Source organism: Lagenorhynchus albirostris, chromosome 19 (assembly GCF_949774975.1).
Source record: "Lagenorhynchus albirostris chromosome 19, mLagAlb1.1, whole genome shotgun sequence".
In the NCBI taxonomy this organism is placed as follows: Eukaryota; Metazoa; Chordata; class Mammalia; order Artiodactyla; family Delphinidae; genus Lagenorhynchus; species Lagenorhynchus albirostris.
The window spans coordinates 6,797,309-6,806,874 of NC_083113.1; the positions used below are offsets into that span (position 1 = coordinate 6,797,309).

At 41.3% G+C, this 9,566-nt stretch overlaps 1 protein-coding gene and 1 non-coding gene across 2 annotated transcripts in view; one reads left to right on the forward strand and one right to left on the reverse strand.

Annotated features, from left to right (window-relative positions):
- Window positions 1–2,509, reverse strand: part of LOC132509782 (zinc finger protein 350-like) — a 59,486-nt gene extending 56,977 nt beyond the window's left edge. The window contains exon 1 of the mRNA XM_060131241.1: window positions 2,475–2,509. The gene's annotated coding sequence lies outside the window, so the exon portion shown is untranslated. The remainder of the gene's footprint in view (window positions 1–2,474) is intronic.
- A 2,508-nt stretch (window positions 2,510–5,017) lies between these two features.
- Window positions 5,018–5,168, forward strand: LOC132510522 (small nucleolar RNA SNORA40). The gene has a single exon (XR_009537329.1). It is a non-coding gene; the product is annotated as a small nucleolar RNA SNORA40 (small nucleolar RNA).
- The last annotated feature ends 4,398 nt before the right edge of the window (window positions 5,169–9,566 follow it).

The window sequence follows — 9,566 nt, forward strand, 5'->3', positions numbered from 1 at the left end:
ATGACTGTTTTAAAACAAAACACTAAGAATTATATTAAGTATATTAAATCAACTATACTCCAATAAAACAAATTTTTTAAATGAATTATATTCAGTATAAACAGAACAAAGATTCCAGTTAATTACATCAAATACAAATGCCTCGAAACTGTCAGACTGGATTAAAATTTAAAACCCAGGACTTCACCGGCAGTCCAGTGGTTAACACTCCACACTTCCAATACAGGGGGCCTGGGTTTGATCCCTGGTCAGGGAACTAAGATCCCACATGCTGTCCAGTGTGGCCAAAACAATAATAATAATAAAATAAAATAAAACCCAAGAACATGCTACTCTAGGTGACATGCCTGAAACATAGTGATATGGACAGCTGGAGAATAAAAGGTTAGAAAAAGATAAACCATGGAAAGAGTAACCACAGATAATCTATATTCTCTGAAAAAATGCACCAGAAAGCCCAAAAATTACTACAGAGAAGAGAAACAAAGCTTACTAGTAAGAGGTTCAATTCACCACATTTTAAGAAATTTGCCATTTCTAGGTACCTAACAATATAGCCTTGAAACATATACAGCAAGGGAATTCCCTGGGAGTCCAGTGATTAGGACTCCAGGCTTCCACTGCAGGGGGCACAGGATAAATCCCTGGTGGGGAAACTAATTTTCCTGCACGCCATTAGGTGGCAGCCAAAAAATTTTTTTTCTAATTAAAAAAAAGGAATGAATTATAAACATTAGAAACTGGACAGAAAATTAAGGTTATATTCAGACAATATCATCCTTGACATGGAAAGAGAGATTCAAAGAATTATAATACTTATTTAAAATTTTTCACTCAGAAACCCCCAAGCAGATTTTCACATATATTGCTGGTTAGAACTGCACCACGTACCTAAGCTCATTTAGTACTAATTCAATCACTAGCAACGGGAACTGGAACCACCAGGATTAACTAAGACCAACCAGTATTGGGATATGGGTCACCCTGTCAGAAGGATGGATAACTAAACAAACGGCGGTTCTGTTAGCAAAGAAGAAAGTGGGAACGCATGTCAGACAAAAAAGCAAGGGTCCACTGCCGCTGGTGAGAGCAAGCCTTGACAAACATTTTCTGCAAAGGTGAGACAGGCTGGGACCTGGAACACTTTGCTGCAGTGCTTGCATCTGGACACACCTCTCCTCCAGCAACAAAATACAAAGAAACTATAAGGGACTAAAAATAACTTTGTGTATGCACAGAGGAGTCAAATTCTGGACAACAAGATACAAAGAAATCAAGAAACCCAACCGCCACTTCTGAAGAACCAAGAGCAAAAGCAGGGGATCCGGAGCAAAAGCAGGTACTGCCATGCCCCTTGCACACAACACCACCTAAAGCATGGGCAAACCATCTAAGCCGTCCCTCCGGCCCAACCCCCGGACATACACCTACCCTCACCGCATATAAGGAACCAGATGCCCGCCCCAACCCCCCCCCCAACAAGTAAGGGAACCTCTTACTTGTTTTCGCTCCCCCCTGCTGCAGTAAGGACCACAATAAAGCCTGGCCTGAATTTCTTATCTGGCCTTTGATCAATTTCTATGGACCAAGGAGGCCAAGAGCCCTGGTCGGTAACAAAGGGATAGATACTATACCTTTCTGCTTTGAGGGTTAAGATCTGTCACGAGGACTCAATTCTGCCTTTGCAGTGCGAAAACAGCGATACACGATACACAACACATAGAGGAGGCTGCGTTAGTCCCTCGGTCTGCAGATAAAAGCCTAAAAAGCAGAAGGTTTAGAACTACACTACCGTCCCGGGCTGCACCACCTTCCTTCCCAGCCTACTAGGTTGGAATCTCAACGCAGCCACCAGCCAGGCCTCCTAGGGGACCAAAGCCTCAGCCCTCACAAGACTCTCTGTACCACAGACACTGACTACACACTTCCTTATTAATCCGAAGCCTGGGCCAGATACCCTCATATGATGACCATCCAGCCAGGCCCCAACATCTCTGAGCGCCATATTAATTCCCGTAATCTGAATCTCTTACCATCGTAAATACCACCTGCATCCTTTAGAAATAGAGTGAGCCGCAAAGACCCCCATATCAGGCCGGTCCAGTCACGACCGTTGATCTCTACAGATTTTTTTTTGGGGGGGGGCGCCGCGTGGCTTGCGGGATCTTAGTTCCCTGACCAGGGAGTGAACCCGGGCCACTACAGTGAAAGCGCCGAATCCGCCAGGGAATTCCCTCTACAGATTCTTAATCGTTCTAACGAACAGCTCCCAACGTACCCCAACGACAGGTACGCGCGTCACAAACGCTCCTGGTTCCTCTCAAATACCTCCACATCAGTGCTTCCCACCAGACCCTCGATAATTCCGTTAAGTCCACACTACACCATTCCACCCTGTGGACGACACGTCCACAGGGACAAACCTCCTATGGGACAAAACCACAAAACTTCAAGGAACAAATGCACACACTGACCCGATTTTCTCCAGTCCACAAGCAGAGCCTAAAACGTAACACTTCCACGAACCGCTTCTACTTCTGCCCCTGTCGCCCAGATTTTTCGTCGGTCTACGGCGGCCGAAGACGGCCTGAAGCATTTGAAGAAACGCGGACTGGATTTCTGGTATTACCTTGAAAGGCAATATGTCCGCGCCCAGATCTCCGCGGCCCCACGGGGCGGCCATGTTGGGACACCTGACGTACGGAAGGCCAAGGGGCGGGTTTGGGGCCGGGAGCCCTGGATGGTCCGGGAGGTGAGAAGCCACTGAAATTATTTCATTACCTGTCACTTCAATTCTTCAGCAAATTAGCAGATTTTCAGAGACTCGAGGTTTGCGAGGCAAATATGGAGCTACCTAAACGGCGTTCGACGCACTGGGGAGACGAGTAACGTCGCCGAGGCCTTTATTTAAAAAGGAGGGGGGCGGGATTCGTAAAGGACCAAGGGTTCAGGTGTCGGTATAGCAACAGAGAATGAACTCCTGGAATGAGAAACGGCAGTACATCCGGTAATCGGACATCCCCCCAAAAACTTTGGAGGAACATTTCTCGCAGGAAGCGTCTTTTAAGGACACGAATAAGATTTCGAGAAACTGGCACAGTGTGAAACAGGCCATCACGTTCAAGAGGAAAAGAGCGGCAGAGATGAAGCCTAAATTTTGATTGGGATTGGAGCCTCGGGGAAAGGCCACTTTAAAAATGAGGCCAGTAAAGGTCTGGAACCAATGAGAAAGGCACAGCCAGAATGGAGTCCAAAAGTATTAAGGTCAATATCTACTTGGTCAAGACACTAAGATAATTCCATGGGGTTAGTTGTTTCAGCAAATTATGCTGGAAAAATTGTATACCTATTTGCAAAAACATAAATTAAGACCCATAACTCTAACCATATACAAAATTAACTCGAAATAGATCACAGACCTAAATTTAAGAGGTAGAAGAAGTATGAAACTTAGAGAAGCGAAGAGGAACCTAAGTTAGCCAAAGAGTTCTGTGACAAGACAAAGTATGAGCCATAAAAGGAAAAATAATAAATTGGACTTTATTAAAATTAAAAACTTTTGTATTTCTAAGCACAGCTTTAATAAAGTATTGAGTAGAGCCAGAGACTGGGAGAAAATATTGACACATTTAACATCTATTGACAAAGACTTGTATTCAGAATATATCAAGAGTTCTCAAAACTTAATGACAAAACAACTCTCCAGTTACTTCTTGTGGGTTATGAAATTTTCTAAATATTGCATCGTGGTGATAGTGGCACAACTCTATGAACTTGCTATATGTCACTGAGTTGTACGCTTACTACTGGTAAATGTTATATGTAAATTATGACCATAAAGCTGTTAAAATGAATTTCTGTTGTGTACAAAATTTATAGCATATGGATTTTTTTTAAAGACATCATATATAATTGCAAAATTATAAACTATCTAGGATTAAAAGTAAATGGAGATGTCTGGGACTTATAAGAAAAACAGTACAACAAATCTTGGAGTGAGAATTTCAATAATGAGAGGATCATAATAAAAAGTGAACATAGTTGAATATGTTATGTTTTTCAAGCATACCCCACTTTAATGCATACCTTTTATATGTGACTCAAGTTACCATCCTACTAGTTCACCCATGATATTATTACAGCCACTTAATATTAATTATATAGAGATATACAAAACATTTTATAATATGGAAATGTTTATGAGAATGTAAGTGATAAAATTAGATTACATCTTTTTTTTTTTTACAGCCTTACCGAGGTATAACTGACATAGATTATACCTATTTTAAATAAATTTTTATTTGGGGGAAATTTTAGATTTACACGAAAGTGACAAAGTACTACAAAGAGTGCACATATACCTTCATTTGACTTCTTCTCATGCGAATATTTTATGTAACCATGGTACATTTGTCAAACTTAGAAATTAACATTGGTATGACACTCAACTAAATTACAGATTCTTTTTGGATTTCACAAACTTTTCCACTACTGTCCTTTTTCTGTCTTAGGATTCAACCCAGGGAAGAATGCTGCCTTTAGACATCATGTTTCCTTGAATTGCTTTGTTCCATGACCATTCCTCAGTCTTTTTTTCATGTCCTCAATTATTTTGAGGAGTACTGATCAGGTATGTTGTCTATCGACCTTCTTTTAGGTTGGTCTGTTTTCCTCATTAAACAGGGATTTATGCATTTTGGAAAAGACACCACATATTTATGGGTATAGAATATCAAAATGACAACACTGATCTACTGGCAAAGGTATTATTTGCCAGGTTTCTCCACTGAAAATAGCAAAACAACTTCTGACCAAAAAGAACCATCATACAGGGCTCACACCAAGAGATTTCAAGACTTATAAACCTTTAGTAGTATTGGTGAAAGGACACATAAATCAATGGAACAGAGCAAAGATCCCAGAAAAAGACACACGAGCCAAGTATACTCAAGCGTTTGACAGATATACAAAGGTTATTCAATGGAGAAATATAGACTTTTTCAGCAGATGCTGCTGGAACACTTGGAAGTCCACAGGCAAAAAACAAACAAAAACAAAGAGAAAAAAAATCTCAAAAGACTCTCCTTATAGACAGGTGCAAAAATCCTCTTTTGCAACCCAGAACTCATTGTTTAGTATGAGTTTTGGTACAGGGAAGAAGGGACATGATACCTAAAACAGATTCAAGTGATGGGGGTGTATTGATAAACATAAAGATTGCTTCCAGGACTATAGAGCTGATAATTTCCCTTATATATTAAGTTTTTAAATTATCAGCTATATCGAGTTCATACTCTAATGTTGACATGAAACAAAGATGGCTTCTTTTTTTAGGCTTTTATCTTGAGAACACAGTGTCAGGATTTTAAAAAGGTATTGGCATATCCCAATGATCTGTACTGTTCTAGGGTGTGATAGCTTAGGAGTGAATATGATTTGAACTTAATACATTTTTAGAGGGTGTCAAACTCTAAAGCGGGCAGATCCATCTCCTGACCCTAAACATGGTCCTAAAGTAAACTGCTTGAGGAAATTGGATCCCAAAGATTACAGGTGGAGAATTTTGAAGTGTGTCTGTATTCTACTGGAGATCAAAGAAGCTCAACTAAAAGAATTGTGTGGATTAAGCAAAACTTCTTTTTTGAAAGGGCTATCTCATCTTGAAGATTATGACTTTGGAGGAACTAAGGTGATTGGCAGTGGAAAGAATCAGAACATATGAAATTCCTTAAAAATTTATTGACTTAAATAATTTTGCCTATGTTACACATAATAAAAAAAAAAAACCTTTACACTTTGTTCAGAAAAAAAAAAAAAGAATCTCAACACATTCATCCTATAAGTCCTATACTTGGTAAAGGACTTGTATCCAGAACATAGAAAGAATTCTGAAAAGTCAACAAGAAACTCCTATTTCAAAAATAGGCAAACCTTGAACAGACACTTGATCAAAGATAACAGATGGCAAACAAGCATATGAAAAGATGGTCTACATCATTTGTTGTTAGGGAGATGCAAATTAAAACAGCAATGTGAATAATGCTAATAATTTTTAAAAAGCAGCAGTGTGATACAAATACCCAGGTATTAGACTTGCTGAAATCCAAAAACTGAAAATATGAAATGCTGGTGATAAGGTGGAGTAACAGGAATTTCGATTATTTGCCAGAGACAATGCAGAAGAAATACAGCCATGTTAGACGATAGGCAGATTCTTGAATGTATGTTCGTACAGATGATCTCAAGTTTTAGAAAGGTAACCTGAAAAAAAGTTTTTTTAATGAGATGGCTCTCACTGAGGAGAACTCAGGAAAATGGTTGTTCTTACTTGTGTCAAAGAAATCTGAAAGGAAATATCCAAGACTAAACTTTGCAGTAAGATGAACAGAAATCCTGTCTTTATTCCTATACACACCACTTGACCATGGTGAATTATTCTGATTTTTGTGCAGGCAATGATAAGAGTGTATGTAGGAGACAATTTTTTTTTTTTTTTTTTTTGCCGTACGTGGGCCTCTCACCGTTGTGGCCTCTCCCGTTGCGGAGCACAGGCTCCGGACACGCAGGCTCAGCGGTCATGGCTCACGGGCCCAGCCGCTCCGCGGCATGCGGGATCTTCCCGGACCGGTGCACGAACCCGTGTCCCCTGCATCGGCAGGCGGACTCTCAACCACTGCACCGCCAGGGAAGCCCGAGACAAATTTTTAATAAGAACTTTGAGAAAGGACTTGGACTGGACAACCTGAAAAGAAATGTTTCCAGCATCCAAAGGTCAAGTCTCTAAACACCACTAGCCTGGGACTATGAGTCTCAAAACTTCCAGACTCCTGTGCTCTCAAATACAGACAAACTCTGCCCTCCCTACACAACACTGACCTCAAATTCAATCTGAAATTTACCACAGACATTCTTGCCCATTGACACTCCTCCCCCAATTCCAGGCTTCTCCAGATCATGAGCTGGACGTTAAATTGCTAACCTAGGGGAGAAGCAGTGCTCATTGGTTTCACACCTTCCATCCAGTTTTCAATTACCAAGTCTTGTAGACCTAACATATGGACCCTAAACCCTGACCAACAAGACCTTCGATCATTAATCTCTACAGGTTAAACCTCAATCAAAGGCCCCATCACTAACGCCCACATTCCTCAGTGACTGAAGCCAAATAAAACCCCAAATGCCGTCACTGACACACATTCACTCTTCACTGACCCCCCAGGCCCCTCACTAGGGATCCTTGCCCAGAATCAGGCTCAGCAGATATTGAGTCTCTGAAGACTCCTCCAGTAGTTGCCAAAGGCTGAACCTGGTCCAAAACCATTTCTGATTTTGATGCGCTCTCCCCGCAATGCCTCCTTGGCTGTTGCTAGGGACACTGAGGGCTCTTGTTCAGTTCCAGAAGACTTGCACAGGTTCTATGAGGACACACAGCACTGTGACCTCCTAGAGGTTCTGGTGCTTCCAACAGGAGTGGCCATAAAAGCTGCTAAGATTGCTGGGTGAGAAGACATGGAAATGTCTTCCGGGCACCCCAGTGCCTTCCTCTCTTTGCAAGAGATATTCTCAGTCACAGAGCTAATTTAAGTTTTCAGAGGCCAGAACAAATCCAAGGCCAACGTGGTGTGAGATGCATTCTAGTCATTACTTTGGGCAAAAGTGACAAGATGATGGTGACCTTGTGCAGTTAGGCAGGAACACCTTGGGTACTACCAGTTTGCCTGGAGTCTTATTACGGACAGAGCCCAAACTTGCTCTGCTTGCCGCAGGTCAGGCCAATAAATCGGAAGATGACCTGTTGAGGCAAGGAGTAACGACTTTAATCGGAAAGCCAGCCGACCGAGATGGCAGACTAGTGTCTCAAAAAAAACATCTTCCCTCAGTATGAATGTGGGCTCCGCTTACACAGAGGAAGGGAAGGAGAAGGGACCCAATGCAATGCCAGTCAATGGCTGAGTGGGACGGTTACCAGTCATGCACTAACAGCTACGCACCTGCCCCGCCTCTATTACAGTCTGATATTCTGTGGCAGAGAAGATGCCCAGAGTTTCTAGTTGGATCTAAGGTTGAATTTACTTGAAGTCTGTATTGGGAGAAGCTACAGTCAGACTTCCTCCTGTCTTTCTCCTTTACTCTCACCCTGTTGCCACACACACACTTTCAACACTTCTGGTCACCAAATGTGTGGGTTTCCCACACACCAAGCAATTCCTGTCAGTTGGGTCCTACATTTTGACTCACTTCTAACACTATCTACTTGGAGATAGTGCCAGATCCCACCAGTTAAGAGCTCAGTCCCACAACTGCTCCCACCGCACCTCAGATACTAATCGCAAATAGCTGGTCCCCAAGTTACCTACAACTTGTCTGACTTGGCTCGAAATTGGAGGTTTGCGTGAGCCCCTTGTCGGGTTTGATTAATCTGCTAGAGTTTGATTAATCTCACAGAATTCAGGGAAACACTTATCTGTGTTTATTAGTTTATTAAAGGACACGATAAAGGACAGAAATGAACAACAAGCTGAGGAGAAACAGAGTGAGATCTGGGAGTGTTCTAAGCACAGGAGCTTCTGTCCCCATAGAGCTGGGGGTGTGTTAACACTCCCTGTACTTCAATGTGTTCACCCTTCTGGAAGCTCTCCATAGTCCCTACTATTGTTGGGATTTTATGGAAGCTTCCTCACGTTAGGCATGATCAATTAGTAACTCCATTTCTAGCCCCTCTCCCCTCTCTGGAGGATGGGGAGTGGCTGAAAATTCCAAGTCTTTTTTGGTGACAAGCACCCATCCAGGAGCCTTTCATGAGCCCACCCAGAGTCCCATCAATAGAACAAGAGATGCTCCACATGCTCTTATCATGCAGGAATTTACAAGGGTTTCAGAAGCTCTGTGCCAGAAACCGGGGGCAGAGACCAATATGTCTATTTTCTACAATTTCACAAGCTCAAATAGTCAACCTCAAAATGATACATCCTAAACGATTCTATTTTTCTAATATTCTATAAATGATAAAATTATAGGATTAGTGTCAGAGAAAGGATGTGACAATGAGGATGTAGCATGAGGGAGTTTGTGTTGACAAAGCATTCTGAATTTTCACTGGGGTGTTGGTTACAGGAACCTACATATGTGATAAAGTTTAAGGTGGTATTTAAAAACCATGTTAAAACTGGTGCAATAGAAATAAACCCTGTAGTTAGCAGCAATGTAACAATTTCACTTTCCTCTATTTGATAGTAAACTGTGTGGTTATATAAGGTTTTACCTTTGGGAATAGTGGACTGAAGGTGATTTAGGAAATCTCTGGAATATTTCAGTTTTTGTGATTCTAAACTTACTTCAAAATTAAAAGTTATAAAAACATCACATTTATATTAATTTTATAACCCCCTGCTGCTACTTATAAACTTGGTTAAACACAGCAAATATGTTGACTTATACTTATGAAATGAATATATTGCTTCATTTTGAAGTACTTCAAATATTCTGAAATAACACTTAAACTTGGAACCAAAGAAATGCAAAAACTAATTAAATAATTGAACACTCCTGCACTGTATATATTAAAA